We start from the raw sequence: 18,363 nt of genomic DNA, 5'->3' as shown, positions 1-18,363 counted from the left end.
ACCTCTCTTCTTCCTCTTGATCCTTTCTCCTACCTCTCTTCTTCCTCTTTCTCCTACCTCTCTTCTTCCTCCGTCTCCTTTCTCCTACCCCTCTTCTTCCTCTTGATCCTTTCTCCTACCTCTCTTCTTCCTCTTTATCCTTTCTCCTACCCCTCTTCTTCCTCTTTATCCTTTCTCCTACCTCTCTTCTTCCTCTTTATCCTTTCTCCTACCTCTCTTCTTCCTCTTTATCCTTTCTCCTACCTCTCTTCTTCCTCTTTATCCTTTCTCCTACCTCTCTTCTTCCTCTTTATCCTTTCTCCTACCACTCTTCTTCCTCTTTATCCTTTCTCCTACCTCTCTTCTTCCTCTTGATCCTTTCTCCTACCCCTCTTCTTCCTCTTTATCCTTTCTCCTACCCCTCTTCTTCCTCTTTATCCTTTCTCCTACCCCTCTTCTTCTCTTGATCCTTTCTCCTACCCCTCTTCTCCCTCTTTATCCTTTCTCCTACCCCTCTTCTTCCTCTTGATCCTTTCTCCTACCTTTCTTCTTTCTCTTTATCCTTTCTTCTCCACCCTTTCCTTTTCCCTTTCCTCTTTATCTTCTTCCTCTTCCTCTTCCTCTTTCTTTAACCTCGAGATTTCCCTTTTTTTCTATATCTTTCTCCTTTCTCCTACCTCTCCTCTTCCTCTTTCTCTTTCCTCCTCCACCCTTTCCTTTTCCCTTTCCTCTTCCTCTTCTTCTTCCATTAACTTCGAGCTTTCCCTTTCTTCTATCTCTTTCTACCCATCTTCTTCCTCTTTCTCCTTCCTCCTCCACCTTTCCTCTTCCCTCGCCTCTTCATCTTCTTCCTCTTAGTTGCTAATACTCCACTCCTTTCTTACTCTGAGACCAATTTATTATCTATTCTCTCATCTATTTTTACTCCTATGTCTCCAGAACTTAAGTATCGCCACAATAGTCCGTGTAATCTTCATGGAGATGGTGCATACATTTCCTTCTGGCTTCGTTCAGTGTGCCTTAGCTGCTAATCCTCCACTACCTCCCTCCTTGAACCCAGGCCTAATAAAGCACTAATGGACACAGAGATCATTCTAATATCAATTTTACAATCTCTTTTTACACCCCACCCATGTCCACAATAGTCCGTGTAATCTTCATGGGGTGGTGTATGCATTTCCTGGTGGCCTCGTTTAGTGTGTCCTAGCGGTTAAACCTCCTCTTCCCTCCTTAAGCCCGTCGCTCCTTGCCACCTCTTTCCCGCTGTTGTTCCCGCGCCTTCACGCCTGGCCGCCCGTCCCAAGCATTCTGGAACATTGCCCCGCACATAAACTTTTCGGCGCCTCTCCACCACCTCCACCACCTCCTCCTCCACCACCATCACCATCTCCCCCACTTTTTTCCTTTCCCCTCTCCCTTTCCTCTTGATCTTCTTTCTCTTCCATTAGCTTTATTACCTTTTAACTTTATTTTCGTCCATTTCTTCTTCCTTCCTCCTCCACTTCTTTCGTTTCGCTTTCCTCTTCCTCTTCCTCTTCCTTTAACTTCCCTTATATATTTCTCTTTCGCTTTGCATTCACGTTCTTTTGTATACTGTAGATGTCTGTTTGTTAATACTCAACTTCCAACAGAGAGTCAGTCACCACTCTTAAGTTAATGGTCAATATAGTTATCCAGTATATATATATATATATATAGAGAGAGAGAGAGAGAGAGAGAGAGAGAGAGAGAGAGAGAGAGAGTTAAAGGTAATGAAGAGGAACAAGAGGAAGAGGAAGAGAGAAGAGATAGAAGAAGAGGAAGAAGAAGACTGGAGGAAGATGATGAGATGGAAAAAATAAAAGTTTACAGGTACAAGAAGGAGAAGAAGAGGAAGAAAGGAAAAGGAAGAAATGGAAGAGAAGGAAGATGAGTGAAAAGTTGGAAGGAGGAAGAAAAAAAAGAAGTTAAAAGGTAAGAGGAAGAAGATGGAGAGGAAGTTGAAAAAGAAGAGGAGGGGCAAGAAGAAGAAGGAAGAAGGTGAAGAAAAGGTATTCTCTTTGGTCTTGCTTCCCCACCTTAGCAAGTGTTGTGTTCTCAGCTACAGCGCCGGACAGCCACGTGTAGTTTTTGTAGCACGTTCTACTTTTTACTTTGCCACTCATCTCCTCATTCTTTTACAGGAGCAGCGGCCTTTCTTGTTATTAATTATTCTTCCCCTTGAGCTGCTTCCTTTACTGTAAAAAAATGTATTATCCCAATTTATCCGGTCCTCCACTGTGGGATGTTTTGTACTGTTTGTTAGTTGATGTTTTTGTTTCATGTCTTTTGGCGACTCTTTACTTTTCTCTTTCGTAGGAGCAGCGATTAGCGTTTTTTTCTAAGCTTTAATTTTTTTGTTATTAATTATTCTTCCCTTTGAGCTGCTTCCTTTACTGTAAAAAAATGTATTACCCCAAATTAGCTGGTCCTCCACTGTGGTATGTTTTGTACTATTTGTTAATTGATATTTTTGTTTCATGTTTTTTGGCCACTCTGTTCTTTTCTCTTTTATAGGAGCAGCGATTAGCGGGCTTTTTTCTACACTTTCTTTTTGTTGCCCTTGAGCTGTTTCCTTGACTGTAAAAAAGAGTCTTCCTCTATACAATAATTCTGCCTCTTCCTCGGTCTCCCTCTCCATCATTTATCATATTCGGCACGTCACGCCATAAAATGTATTCCTCCAGATTTTCGTCGATAAATTTGTGTTTTCTGAGCGTGAATTAATCTCTACAGCACGCCGTAGCTATGCAAACTAATGTCAGGCACATATTTTTAAACATACCGGGACTCACACACTCACATTTGAAAAAGCTTTGGTAGAGGTTGTGTTGTATTTTCATGCGTAGTGTGTGTTTAGTGATAGTTTGACAAGGCTTCTGCACCATGAACGTGGAAAAAAACACTCATGAGAACCCGACTAATCTCCTTTGTGGCCTTGGGAAATATCTGTTGTTGGAGCCGAAAGCGTCTGAGAACACGGGCCTTCGTAGAGGTTGTGTTAGTATTTTCATGAGTAGTGTTGTGAGCCTAGTGATGGCTTGGCAAGGCTTCTGCACCACGAGAACCCGACTAATCTCCTTCGTGGCCTCGGGAAATATTTGTCGTGAGAGCCGAAAGCGTCTGAGAATAGGGGACCAGTTTTCAAGTTTCGTGAGACCCTTGAACTGGTTGATGTGTTGGCCTGAGTTGTCTTCCCATCTATTAACGGCTTTACCGGAGGGTGCTTAAGATGGCCTGGAGAGTACTAGGGAGCTCTTGTGAAGGAGGCTGACACACACACACACACACACACACACACACACACACAGAGAGAGAGAGAGAGAGAGAGAGAGAGAGAGAGAGAGAGAGAGAGAGGATAAATAAAAACCTGGTGATGATTTTTAATATTACTACTGCTACTACTACTACTACTACTACTACTACTACTACTACTACGGGCCTCCATCCATTAGAGTTGCGTTGTGAGCGGTATCTTTTCTCATATCCTTTCACAAAGCAATTCATTGGCCCCACCCCGCCAATTACTGTGGCCGACAACCATCTTTATTTAGCATTACAAACCTTAGTAAACATATTATTCTTAAGCTAACAGAGCTTGTGGTTGATACGACTGTCAACCACCGTCGCCTCAAAGTCCAGGTCGGCAATGTGGGTGGTTTTGGGTGCAGGTGACCTGGTTCCTCTCAGGCAGACCAAGGCTGACCTCAGGAGGGAGAAGGACAGCCTGCATCTCATCCAGGCGACCACTTTGCTTCTTGGCTGTTGTTTCTTATCCGCGAGTGTTTCGGCGAGTCTTGCGTAGAAGCTCTGAGCCCTTGATCCCATCCGTCCTGACGTCGTGAACACTAATGGGGTGAAGGAGCCCTGGTCCACATTCTGTATTCTTTCTTCATATGCTCATCAAACTACTGGCGCACGGTATCTCGGATAACAGTCACAATTGGCTTGCGGACTGGCTCTCTGAGCGGAAACAGAGAGTAGTTCTAAACGGTGTTACATCTAACTGGCTCGATGTCAAAAGCGGCGTACCTCAAGGAGCAGTGCTTGGCCCCATGCTCTTCTTAATTTATGTTAATGATATCGATGATGGGCTCACTTGCAAAGTATCAAAATTTGCTGATGACACAAATTTTGCTAGTAAAGTAACTGCGACACTCGACGAAGAAGCTTTACAATCAGATCTAGATCGACTTGCACGTTGGGCCAATCAATGGCAAATGAAATTTAACGTTGAGAAATGTAAAGTGTTGCACATCGGAAAAAATAACAATCGCGTTCGGTACGTAATGAATGGCCAACAACTTTCTGCAGTAAGTAAAGAAAAGGATCTTGGAATCACTATATCAAGCGATTTAAAGCCCGGTCAGCATTGTTCAGAGGTAGTTAAAACTGCAAACAAATTGGTTGGCTTCATCGCACGAGTCTTTAATAATAAATCGGAAAAGGCTTAAAAAGTAAATTTATTCAGCCTATCAAAACGAAGAATGCGAGGCGATCTAATAGAAGTGTTTAAAATGTTTAAAGAATTCAGTGATATTAATGCGGAAGATTACTTTACAATTGATCGATCAAATAGAACAAGAAGAAATCACAATTTGAAGATAAGTGGTAAAGATTCTCGTCGCACGAAGCTAAACACTACTTCTTCAATCGAGTTGTTAATGTTTGGAACTCTCTACCTTGTGATGTCGTTGATAGTACAACAGTTACGGCCTTCAAGAATAGATTAGACAAGTGTTTTGAATCAACCAGCAACTAAGATATTACTCATTGTCGTAATAACGTTAAGTTTTTTCGAATCCTGGTGTCCTTGTCCGCTTTTATCGCCCGATTAGTGGTAGCAGTAATGGTCGTTCTTTCATCTTTGCTACATAAATTCCATGCAGGTTTTCCATGCTGCAGGGTTCTTTCCTTTCCTGCCAGCTTTAGCTGGAGGGATGGGGGTGGGGAGGAGCCTTCGCCTTTGCTGTCCTTCATCTTCCACCTTTGATTAGATAGTTAGTGTAGCTTGTCACAAACAACCTCATGGGACCAGCAGGTCTGCTGTTGTTTGTTCTTCCTTTGTGTTTCTTTGTGTATGCTCTGTTCTTCTCTTGTTCGTTTCTTCTGTGGGCTGCATCAAGGGTCAGGTCTCTGTGGCAATGGGCCATGGGATCAAAGATCCTTATGTCAAAATATGCCCTTTGTCCACGAGTCCAAAACCCTCTGGCGCTAACATCCACTCGTGCTTCGTTCGAAACATTAGCGGTGCGTCTGGCGAGGTGTTCGCCTTGCAGAGGGAGCAGCATGGGTTCCACAGTCACGTCGTGGCAGACTTCTTTCAGCATCTGAGCTGTTACGTCTCTTACTTCATCATGTCTCATGCAGACGAAACCTCCTCTCTTGCATGTCATGGCATGATTTTGGTTGAGGGGTGAGCCACAGTTACACATGTTTGGGAGCCCATCCACTGGCCAGCCATACCTGAGGGCAAGGGCATCAGTGAATTCTTTTTTGTTTAAGTTGAAGCCTTTTGCCCTGATAGGTAGTGTGGTTAGCCAGTTTGAAGCGCCCACTTCCTGTGCAATATCTGTCCTCCTCCTTGTGTCTTCTGGGAGTTCTCTCATCAGGTCACTCAGAGTGTCTCTCTGTTTTTCTTCTCTGTTTTTGGAGATTTCATTCCTTAGTGACCTAATATCTTGAGGGTTGTCTTCTCCCCTTTCATTTTGATTGGTAATATATCCGGTCAAGGAGGCTGTGATTCGGAGTGAGTTCTCGAATTCAGACTCTGCCAGATTTTGCGGGTTGGTGATACCGAGCCCACCCATTCTTGGCGGCAACTCCAGCAATCTTCTCTCCTGGTCACTGGGACATCTCCCATTTGCTATCGCCGGTATGAAGGTGTTTCTGATAGCATCTTCCAGAGGTTTTAGTAACGGAGCAACATCAGGAACTGTCCTCATGAGGTAGTTCCATTTATGCTTGACACCGTACGTAAATGCTGCGTAGGCTGCCTGCGGTTCCGTTTTGGCGATCTCGCTCAGCCTCTGCAGTTCGGACTCCCAGCGCCTTTACAGCTGTTTTCACATATTCGATTCTATAATCAGCTGTTCCAATGACTGCCCCGAGGTGTCTTTCACCAGTAACTGACAGTTTCACGTTACTGCCCTGGAATGCGGTTATGGCCCGATCGTATGCCTCTGGTTTTACAATCACCACAGACTTCGTGGCGTTGGGACGGTACCCTATTTTAGGGCCGTGGTCATTGACGAGGTCCCACCATTTCCTGAGGTCTGCAGACTTTCCTACCCCGGTGAGGTCATCCGCATACGCCACCTGTTTGACGTTGGTGTTTTCATGGCGGATGATGTCCTGCAGCTTCATCATTCCCAGGGCAAACATCGCCATGGCCACTGGGTTCCCCTGGGTGGTGCCCTCTGAGGATTGTATGGCCATCGGGTCTCCAAGTCGTTGGTCAATATGACTGCTGATGAACAGTCTGGCAGGTTCCTTGTATGTATTTTCAATATACTGGGCGAATATAGGGCACTTGATTTTGATGTTGTGCAGTGCTGTTTCCCTATTGATGTTGTTGAACGCATTTGCAGCGTCCACCATCAGCACCGCCTCGCATTCTGGGTCTTCGAACATTTTCCTGACGGCGTGAATGGCCGCTTCACACCCAGCCTGCTGACCCGCACACACTTGGAGGTTTCCCACCGCCTTCCTCACGTCGTCCTTCACCACCTCCATGACAGCCTTGCCTATGATCCTCCTGAGCACCTCCCCCATCCCGATGGGGCGACAGCCTGGTTTTTTTATCCAGCGGGATGAGCCGGCAGGCCATCAAAGGCTCGAGGTGTTGGCAATTCTCTGACGCCAATTTTCTTGCTAGGGCGGCTATTGCGTCGCGAAGATCCACAGCTGGATTACCACTACTACTACTACTACTACTGCTACTACTGCATACTACTACCACCACCACCATCACTGCTACTAACACTACTACTACTACTACTACTACTACTACTACTACTACTATTATTACTACTACCACCACCACCACCACTGCTACTACCACTTTTACTCACTACTACTACTACTATTTTTTTTTTTGTTATTATTATTATTGTCATTGCTTTTCTATTTTCATTATTTCTTCCCTCGCCGAGTGTGTTCCGGCGCGGCACATTCCGTCGGGCACAAAGTCGGCCTGACTCAATACATACACGGAAGGAAACGCATCTAAACCTTATCACTACATTTTAGGAGCATTTGATTTCATATAATTTGACTTGAGTATCTTCGGAAGCGTTGAAACAAATACACAGAAGCAGAAAACGTATCTTCAGACCTCCTCACTACAGTTTTGGGGCGATACCTTTGGCAGCCTTGAAACTTATATAAACAAATAAGAAAGCGTGATATATTGTGGCCATGAAAACCTTGGCGTGTCCGTGTCCCCGAGGCAAGACGCGGAAAGTTTGGCCCCTCGCTCCCCTCGTAATGCAGGACACAGTTTGGGGAAATGTTGCCTGCAGACTGACCCCTTCCCTTTCCCCCAGCCCTCCACCTCCCCTCCACCCACGCCTAGGCACCTGTCAAAACACACACCTTTTCACACACACACACACACACACACACACACACACACACACACACACACACACACACACACACACACACACAGATTAACCCCCTTCCCCCCTCTCACGTCACCTGTCAAAACACACACCTTTTCACACACACACACACACACACACACACACACACACACACACACACACACACACACACACACACACACACACACACACACACACACTCCTTTCCCTTGACTACTTCAATCAGGCATAGTTTGACTGCGCATAAACACCACGCCACGGCCATCGTTATTTTTGTTGTTGTTGTTGTTGCTGCTGCTGTTGTTATTACCTGATTATCAAATCTCTCTCTCTCTCTCTCTCTCTCTCTCTCTCTCTCTCTCTCTCTCTCTCTCTCTCTCTCTCTCTCTCTCTCTCTCTCTCTCTCTCTCTCTCTCTCTCTCTCTCTCTCTCTCTCTCTCTCTGGTTTTCCTTTTATTTTTTTGTTTTCTTCTTGTTTTCTTCTCTTCTCTCCTATCCCCTTCTTTTCGGTCTTCATTAGAACAACAAAACAGATTAAAGGAGACACAAATACACTTCTATCCCTTGCCAAACACAGGCTCAACGGCTAACGCAACGGAACTGTGCACCGAGGCCACGTGCAGCTATATGGTTCACAGCTTCACACGCCGTTACACATTTCTAAACTAATTATGAGAAAAGTTGGAATTTTTTTCGCCACACTCAGTTAAACTTAACCAAATATTTATCCCGCCCGCGTTGTTGTATAACTTGGCCTAATGCATCACGTGAGGGCGGCGCGGCGGAAAGAGTAGCGAGGAGTGGGCGCCCGGCGGTGAGGGATTGCCTGGACCCAGCGTGAAGGATTTGGGTTAAGGATTCGCTGATGGATTTGGTGAACGATTTGGTTATGGATTTGGTTGTTTTTGGTTATGGATTTGGTTAAGGATTTGGTTATGGATCAGATGACCCCTACACCCCACCACACACACACACACACACACACACACACACACACACACACACACACACACCAACCACCCTTCTCCACCTCCCCCATTACTCATCACATAAATATCTTTGTATTTTGTGTATTTTCAATATATGGCTGTAATAAATGAATAAACCATTTATTATTATTATTATTATTATTATTATTATTATTATTATTATTATTATTATTATTATTATTATTATTATTATTATTATTATTATTATTATTATTATTATTATTATTATTATTATTATTATTATTATTATTATTATTATTATTATTATTACACACACACACGCACACACACACACACACACACACACACACACACACACACACACACACACACACACACACACACACACAGACCGCCTCCACCCCACCCATACACAGACAGCATCCTCTCTCCCAACGCCCACTCAAATATACCCTCAAGAGCATTCTAACACTGTTCTCTGTCCTTTCAGGTAAGCACGAATGAGAGCTCTCTTTCTGTACCTTGGCGGCTCGCGTCACTTGACTTCCTCTTCTTAACTCCGGCAACACCACTTGGGCTTGGCGCTGTCCATATCTAAGGTAAGAAGGGATGGAATTGGCTTGCCTGCGTCATGATTTAGGTAAGCAGGGACAGAATTAGTTTGCCGCCGTCAGTAGTAGATCTCAGAAGATAAAGTTTTGGGGATACCATATAGCTGCACGTGGCCTCGGTGCACAGTTCCGTTGCGTTAGCCGTTGAGCCTGTGTTTGGCAAGGGATAGAAGTGTGTTGTGTCTCCTTTAATCTGTTTTGTTGTTCTAATGAAGACCGAAAAGAAGGGGATAGGAGAGAGAAGAAAACAAGAAGAAAACAAAAAATAAAAGGAAAACCAGAGAGAGAGAGATTTGATAATCAGGTAATAACAACAGCAGCAGCAACAACAACAACAAAAAAAAAATAACGATGGCCGTGGCGTGGTGTTTATGCGCAGTCAAACTATGCCTGATTGAAGTAGTCAAGGGAAAGGAGTGTGTGTGTGTGTGTGTGTGTGTGTGTGTGTGTGTGTGTGTGTGTGTGTGTGTGTGTGTGTGTGTGTGTGTGTGTGTGTGAAAGGGTGTGTTTGACAGGTGACGTGAGAAGGGGGAAGGGGGTTAATCTGTGTGTGTGTGTGTGTGTGTGTGTGTGTGTGTGTGTGTGTGTGTGTGTGTGTGTGTGTGTGTGTGTGTGTGTGTGTGAAAAGGTGTGTGTTTTGACAGGTGACTAGGCGTGGGTGGAGGGGAGGTGGAGGGCTGGGGGACGGGGAAGGGGTCAGTCTGCATGCAACATTTCAACAAAATTAGTCCTGAATTACGATGGAATCGAGGGTCCAAACTTTCCGCTTCTTGCCTCGGGGACACGGACACGCCAAGGTTTTCATGGCCACAATATATCACGCTTTCTTATTTGTTTATATAAGTTTCAAGGCTGCCAAAGGTATCGCCCCAAAACTGTAGTGAGGAGGTCTGAAGATACGTTTTCTGCTTCTGTGTATTTGTTTCAACGCTTCCGAAGATACTCAAGTCAAATTATATGAAATCAAATGCTCCTAAAATGTAGTGATAAGGTTTAGATGCGTTTCCTTCCGTGTATGTTTTGAGTTTCAACGCTTCCAAAGATGACGTCTGAAGATGACTTCTAAAGATAATCATTAACCAAATCCATAACCAAATCCTTGACTCAATCCATAACCAAATCCTTCACAAAAAATTACCAATCCGCTCACCAAATCCATAACTAAATCCTTAACCAAATCTATCACCGAATCCTTAACCAAATTCATCATCAGATCTTTAACCAAATCTTTAACCAAATCCTTAACCAAATCTTTAACCAAATCCTCAAAGATGTCATGAGTTTTAGATATGCGTTTTCTTCTTTGCATATTTATTTTTCATCGCTTCTAAAGGTAATGCCCAAAAACTGTAGAATTCTGAAGGTATGTTTTCCTGTGTAAATTCCTTATTGACAGATTGGGAGAAGTGTCAAGGCGTCAAGGTGTCAATTTATCCTCCAGCCTCCTCTTGACACCACCTCCTCTCCCTTACGTTTCTTTCTTCGTATACTTATGTTTCAGCGCTTCCAAAGATATTGCTCCTAGAGTGTGGTGAGAAGTCCTTAAGGTTCGTTGTCTTCTTTGTGGAGGTACATTTAAACGCCCCAAAAGTAGTGCTTCTGAAATATAGAAAGGCGCTCTCGAGATTCGTTTTCTTCTTGGTATATTATTTAAGTTTCAACGCTTCTAAAGGTAATAAATGTAGTGAGGAGTTCTAAAGATATATTCCCTCCTTCTACCTCTATTTCTGTTTCTCATCTTCCTTCTTTCCTTCCTTCCCCTTTCTATCCTTTTGTTCCCTTCCTCTTCTTCTCTCTTTCCGTTTCTCATCTTCCTTCTCTCCTTCCTTCCCCTTTCTATCTTTTTCCTTCCTCTTCTTCTCTCTTTCCGTTTTCATCTTCCTTCTCTCCTTCCCTTCCCCCTTTTATCCTTTTGTTCCTTCCTCTACTTCTCTCCGTTTCTCATCTCCTTCTCTCCTTCCTTCCCCTTTCTATCTTGTTGTTCCCTCCTCTACTTCTCTATTTCCGTTTCTCATCCGTTTCCTCTTTGTACATATGCATTTCAACGCCTCCAAAAGCAATAGTCCAGAAATACAGTGAGAAGCTTTAAGATGCAAAGGCCAATTAGCTCCCGGGCTGTCCCAACACTTCCTTCGTGAAAACTTTGATTGCAGGAAGCGGAGACAGCGCGGCAGGCAGTGGTCGTGTCCCTGAAGGCTGGAGGCGAGAGAAACATTGGCGAGAGAAGTTTGTCATTATGTTTATCTCCTCCTCTTGTTCTTGGTCGTTTCTCTATCAACTCTCTCATTTTCTCTGTTTCGGCGTCTCTGGTGATTGGGTGCAGCTGAACAGGCGGGTTACTGTTTCCGCACTTCACTCTCTGCCTTGTTCGTCTCTTACATAATAATAATAACCAATAATAATAATAATAATAACAATAATAATAACCATAGGGAGTGTTAGCAGTCTTTGTGTATGGGAGGCAGGCGAGAGGTATTGGCAAGGGAAGTTACTTGTATCATTTCTAGCTCCTGCTCCTGCTCCTGCTGCTGCTCTTCCTTTCTCTATCACACGTTATTTTCAGCTCCTGCCTCAGTTCCTGATTCAGCGCCTGCTCCTCCTCCTGCTTCTTTATCTATCAACGCCAAACACTACACAGGGAATGGTCGTTGTGTTTTGTGTATGTTTTGGCAGCTTACAAACCCGCTGAGTTGATTGGGACGAAATAATGATACAATGAGTCGAGGACCTTACGAAGAGTGTCTGACGAACTAATTGAAGTTTGCAATGAGCGAGTTCGGAACCAAGTTAGCGCCAAGACTTGTTGAGAACGTAACTTGTGAAGGAGCGTCGCGTCGGCCAGTGAGGACTTGAGGAGGCTACTATTATACCGAATTTAACTTCACTAAACTGTTGATACAAATGTCACTCCTCTGGTTCATTGTATTTGTAAGGTTTTCTCAGAGACGAACAAATCACCATTCCCAGCAGAAACATATATCTGTCCAACCTACCCTATCTAACCTTTGTCTCCTCTTGTCTAACCTAATCTAACCTTTCTTAACCTCTATCTGTCCAACCTGCCCTATCTAACCTTTGCCTCCTCTTGGCTAACCTAATCTAACCTAACTTAACCTCTATCTGTCCAACCTACCCTATCTAACCTTTGCCTCCTCTTGGCTAACCTAATCTAACCTAACTTAACCTCTATCTGTCCAACCTACCCTATCTAACCTTTGCCTCCTCTTGGCTAACCTAATCTAACCTAACTTAACCTCTATCTGTCCAACCTACCCTATCTAACCTTTGCCTCCTCTTGTCTAACCTAATCTAACCTAACTTAACCTCTGTCTCCCCTTGTGTGACTTACCCTAACCTTTGCATCTCCTTATCTAATACTTTGTGACCTTCAGTTTCCCTCGTGAAATGAAAACAAATGCAAATATCTCAAATTCATCAGCTATTTTCTCATCCCCATTATATATTTCACAGTTTCCTTTGTTAATTTAAAGAGGATATACAAGAGGAACAAACTCAACAACTTTTTTTACATTCCCATTATTTATTTTAGTTTCTTTTGCTTGCGAAATGAAAACAAATGCAAACAGAAAAATCACGTCAACTATTTCACATTCTAAATTATATACTTGTGTCTATTCCGACGTTAAAAAGATAGAGATCGCGAATTAACTCAACACTTTTCACATTCCCTCTCGACTGACTCACCCACAAACTCCTTCCCTTAGACCGTCCTTTACTCTCCTCCCTTTCATTTCCTCTCCTCTCCTTCTTTCTTCTCCTCTCCTTCTCTTTCATTTCCTCTCCTCTCCTTCTTTCTCCTCCTCTCCTTCTCTTTCTTTTCCTCTCCTCTCCTTCTTTCTCCTCCTCTCCTTCTCTTTCATTTCCTCTCCTCTCCTTCTTTCTCCTCCTTTCCTTCTCTTTCATTTCCTCTCCTCTCCTTCTTTCTCCTCCTCTCCTTCTCTTTCTTTTCCTCTCCTCTCCTTTCATTTCTTTCCCTTTCCTCTAATTCCCTTTCTTTCCCCTCTCCTCTCCTTTCATTTCTTTCCCTCTCCTTCACTTTCTTTCCCTCTCCTATCCTTCACTTACTTTCCCTCTCCTCTACTTCACTTTCTTTCTCTCTCCTCTCCTTCCTTTCTTTCCCTCTCCTCTCCTTCCCTTTCTTTCCCTCTCCTCTCCTTCCTTTCTTTCCCTCTCCTTCCCTTTCTTTCCCTAACCTCTCCATCCCTTTCATTCCCACTCCACTCCTTCACTTTCTTTCCCTCTCCTCTCCGTCCTTTCTTTGCCTCTCCTCTCCTTCCCTTTCTTTCCCTCTCCTCTCCTTCCCTTTCTTTCCCTCTCCTCTCCTTCCTTTCTTTCCCTCTCCTCTCCTTCCCTTTCTTTCCCTCTCCTCTCCTTCCCTTTCTTTCCCTCTCCTCTCCTTCCTTTCTTTCCCTCTCCTTCCCTTTCTTTCCCTCTCCTCTCCTTCCCTTTCTTTCCCTCTCCTCTCCTTCCTTTCTTTCCCTCTCCTTCCCTTTCTTTCCCTCTGCTCTCCTTCCCTTTCTTTCCCTCTCCTCTCCTTCCCTTTCTTTCCCTCTCCTCTCCTTCCCTTTCTTTCCCTCTCCTCTCCTTCCCTTTCTTTCCCTCTCCTCTCCTTCCCTTTCTTTCCCTCTCTTTCCCTTTCCTTCTCCTCTCCTTCCCTTTCTTTCCATCTCCTCACTTTCCTTTCTTTCCCTCTCTTTCCCTTTCTTTCCCTCTCCTCTCCTTCCCTTTCTTTCCCTCTCCTCTCCTTCCCTTTCTTTCTCTCCTCTCCTTCCCTTTCTTTCCTCTCCTCTCCTTCCCTTTCTTTCTCTCTCCTCTCCATCCTTTCTTTCCCTCCTCTCCTTCCTTTCTTTCTCTCTCCTCTCCTTCCCTTTCTTTTCTCTCTCCTCTCCTTCCCTTTCTTTCCTCTCCTCTCCTTCCCTTTCTTTCCTCTCCTCTCTTTCCTTTCTTTCTCTCTCCTCTCCTTCCCTTTCTTTCCCTTTCCTCTCCTTCCTTTCTTTCTCTCTCCTCTCCTTCCCTTTCTTTCCCTCTCCTCTCCTTCCCTTTCTTTCCCTCTCCTCTCCTTCCCTTTCGTTCCCTCTCCTCTCCTTCCCTTTCTTTCCCTCTCCTCTCCTTCCCTTTCTTTCCCTCTCCTCTCCTTCCCTTTATTTCCCTCTCCTCTCCTTCCCTTTCTTTCCCTCTCCTCTCCTTCCCTTTCTTTCCCTCTCCTCTCCTTCCCTTTCTTTCCCTCTCCTCTCCTTCCTTTCTTTTCCTCTCCTCTCCTTCCCTTTCTTTCCCTCCCCACTCCGTCCCGATATTTCAATCTCCTCTCCTTCCTTTCTTTCCCACTCCTCTCCTTCCCTTTCTTTCCCTCTCCTCTCCTTCCCATTCTTTCCCTTTCTTCTTTCCTTCCCATTCTTTCCCTCTCCTCTCCTTCCCTTTCTTTCCCTCTCCTCTCCTTCCCTCTCTTTCCCTCTCCTTTCCTTTCTTTCCCTCTCCTCTCCATTCCATTCTTTCCCTCTCCTCTCCTTCCCTCTTTTTCCCTCTCCTCTCCTTCCCTCTCTTTCCCTCTCCTTCCCTTTCTTTCCCTCTCCTTCCCTTTCTTTCCCTCTCCTCTCCTTCCCTCTCTTTCCCTCTCCTCTCCTTCCCTCTCTTTCCCTCTCCTCTCCTTCCCTTTCTTTCCCTCTCCTCTCCTTCCCTCTCTTTCCCTCTCCTCTCCTTCCCTTTCTTTCCCTCTCCTCTCCTTCCCTCTCTTTCCCTCTCCTCTCCTTCCCTCTCTTTCCCTCTCCTCTCCTTCCCTCTCTTTCCCTCTCCTCTCCTTCCCTTTCTTTCCCTCTCCTCTCCTTTCCATTCTTTCCCTCTCCTCTCCTTCCCTTTCTTTCCCTCTCCTTCCCTTTCTTTCCCTCTCCTCTCCTTTCCATTCTTTCCCTCTCCTCTACTTCCCTTTCTTTCCCTCTCCTCTCTTTCCATTTCGTTTCCTCTCCTCTCCTTCCCTTTCTTTCCCTCTCCTCTCCTTCCCTTTCTTTCCCTCTCCTCTCCTTCCATTCTTTCCCTCTCCTCTCCTTCCCTTTCTTTCCCTCTCCTCTCCTTCCCTTTCTTTCCCTCTCCTCTCCTTCCCTTTCTTTACCTCTCCTCTCCTTTCCTTTCTTTCCCTCTCCTCTCCTTCCCTTTCTTTCCCTCTCCTCTCCTTCCCTTTCTTTCCCTCTCCTCTCCTTTCCATTCTTTCCCTCTCCTCTCCTTCCCTTTCTTTCCCTCTCCTCTCCTTCCCTTTCTTTCCCTCTCCTCTCCTTCCATTTCTTTCCCTCTCCTCTCCTTCCCTTTCTTTCCCTCTCCTCTCCTTCCCTTTCTTTCCCTCTCCTCTCCTTCCTTTCTTTCCCTCTCCTCTCCTTCCTTTCTTTCCCTCTCCTCTCCTTCCCTTTCTTTCCCTCTCCTCTCCTTCCTTTCTTTCCCTCTCCTTCCCTTTCTTTCCCTCTCCTCTCCTTCCCTTTCTTTCCCTCTCCTCTCCTTCCCTTTCTTTCCTTCTCCTTCCCATTCTTTCCCTCTCCTCTCCTTCCCATTCTTTCCCTCTCCTCTCCTTCCCTTTCTTTCCCCTCACTGTTCTCAAGCACTGACTCCACCCGACCTGGTTCCCGCTAAAGCTTTCCCTCTTTAGGTCGACCATCTGTATTCCGCACCAGCTGTGAGTCAATCTTCAGGTGGGGCTCGCCGTCTGCGTCCCCTGCGGCCCCTCCTCCTAGTCCCGAGGCTCCCGGCGCGGCTACTCTCTTGAAGCTGCAGCCGGTCTCTGTGTGTTCCCGACGGTGCCTCCCTGAATCTTGAGTCTCGTCTTGCCTCCTCCTCCTGCTTTCCGTTTTCCGTTTTTCATGCCTTCTCTATTTCCATGTCTGTCTGTCTATCTATTTATCCATCTGTCTGTCTGTCTGTCTGTCTATTTGTCTGTTCGTCTGTCTGTATCTCTGAATTCTAAGTCGCCTTTCTCTTTCAGATTTCCGTTGTAAATACTCTTTCCATCTTTCTATCTATCGGCCATCTGTCTGTCTATCTATTTATTTGTGTATGCAACCGAGATAAACACCGAGGCTACGCGCAGCTATGTCGTATACCCCTAACTTTAATTACTTATCTATCCACCTATATCTATTTATTTATCTATCTATTGTACATCATAGCATTCAGTTTCACAATCTTCTATCCAATCTCTCATTTTTTCACCCCCCCCTTCTCTCTCTATCTCTATCTATCTATCTAACTCTTTCTTCAGTCATTCAGTTTCACAATATTCTATCCATTCTTCTATTCCTCACCACCCCTTCTCTCTCTACCTCTGTCTATCTATCTAACTCTTTCTTCAGTCATTCAAATTCACAATCTTCAATCCATTCTTTCATTTTCTCAACACCCCCTTCTCTCTCTATCTCTATCTATCTATCTATCTATTTGGGGAGGCGGTGGCTGAGTCGTCAAAGTAACGCTCGTGTTCAGGAGGAGTTCAATCCGACCGGTAAGCTGGGACGCCGAGTGGCTTAAAACTACCCACATGCTGTCCAGAAGACCACCTATCAGCCCGGGGTCTGGATTCTAGGATCAAAGATGAGCTCGGGGGGGCAGCATGAGCCAATACAAGATGGCACCACTATAAACACGCCTGCGCCAGAACGGGCTGGGGCCGACCATCAGGACCTACCGGAAGAAGCCTTGGACGACCATCAGGGATCACCGAAAAAGAGCCACCCCCCTAAGGGCACAATAAATAAAAAACAAAAAAAAAAAAAAAATCTAACTCTTTCTTCAGTCATTCATATTCACAGTCATCATCCGTCCATTCTTTCTCCGGCCAATTTTTCCTCCTCGTGTCTCTCGTCCCCGGCGCCGGCCACCCACCACTGGCAGGCGCCGTCATCAGAATGTCTCCCTCTCTTTCCAATCTTTTATTTTTTTATCTATAATTTGTGGCGTCCCCCTCCTCCTCTTCCTCTTCTTCCTCATCCTTTTCTGCTTCCTCTTCTTCTTCTACCTCTTCCTTGTCCTCGTCCTCCTCCTTTTCCTTCTCTTTCTCCTCCTCTTCCTCTTCTTCTTCTTCTTCCTCGTCTTCGTCCTCCTCCTCCTCCTCTAGTTGCTGTTGTTTTGCTGTGCTTGCTTATCTTGCTAGAGAAAGAAGACGAAGAGGAGGAGGAGGAGGAAGGAAGGAGGAAGGAAGAGAGAGAGAGAGAGAGAGAGAGAGAGAGAGAGAGAGAGAGAGAGAGAGAGAGAGAGAGAGTCGTTTTAGCAAGACAAAGTAAATAGAAGGGCGTCAAGTTTTGAGGTAACAGACAGGGCAGGAAAGAACCCTCTAAATATTCTCCTGGTCGAGTGTAAACATTGGGGCTTGAATGAAAGAACTGCTAACAAGACGGAACCTGCCGGGGCCAAGATGGAAAGGCAGGAGGCAGGCAGGCAGGCCGGGAGGCAGGCAGGGAGGGAGGAAGGGAGGGAGGGAGGAAGGGGCAGACTCAGAGGGCAAAGACACTGAAAAGATGCTCGGAGTAAATAGGCGGAGGAGGGAGAATTGAAGAAAGGAGGAGGAGGAGGAGGAGGTGAGTAGAGGAGATGAGAGAGGATAAAGGAAGGGAAGGGAAGAGGAAGGGAAGGGGAGGAGGAAGGAAGGAAGGGAAGGGAAGGGAAAGGAAAGGAAAGGAAAGGAAAAGAAGAAAAAAAGAAAAGAAAAATTTAAAACAGGAGAAGGAAGGAGGAAAGGAAGGAAAGAAGAAGAAGAGAGAGGAGAGGAGAGGAGAGAAAAAGAAGGAGGAGGAAAGCAGGAGGGGGAAGAGGAGGAGGAGCAGGAGGAGAGAACGAACTGGCCGCGGTGTTGGGAAGGACAGTTTGGGCGAGTTGCAAAACGTTGAATTTAATTACGTGAAGTTAAGAAGACACTGAGGAGAGAGAAAAAGAAGGGTGATGGAGAGGAGGGAGGGAGGCAGGTGGATAGATAGATAGATAGATAGATAGATAGATAGGTAGATTGATAGGCACATAGATAGACAGAAAGATAGTTAGAGATAGATTAAGAGATTGATAAGGAGATAGTGATAGAAAAAGAGAAATAGAGATTGAAAAAGAGATAGAGACAAAAAGAGTTAGAAAAAGACGTAGATATAGATAGGTAGATAGAAATGGAAAATAGATAGATAGAGATAAAAGAAGAGATTGAGATAGATAGCGACA

The sequence above is a fragment of the Eriocheir sinensis genome, unplaced genomic scaffold (genome assembly GCF_024679095.1).
Source record: "Eriocheir sinensis breed Jianghai 21 unplaced genomic scaffold, ASM2467909v1 Scaffold67, whole genome shotgun sequence".
NCBI lineage: Eukaryota > Metazoa > Arthropoda > Malacostraca > Decapoda > Varunidae > Eriocheir > Eriocheir sinensis.
This window is presented reverse-complemented; position numbering follows the sequence as displayed.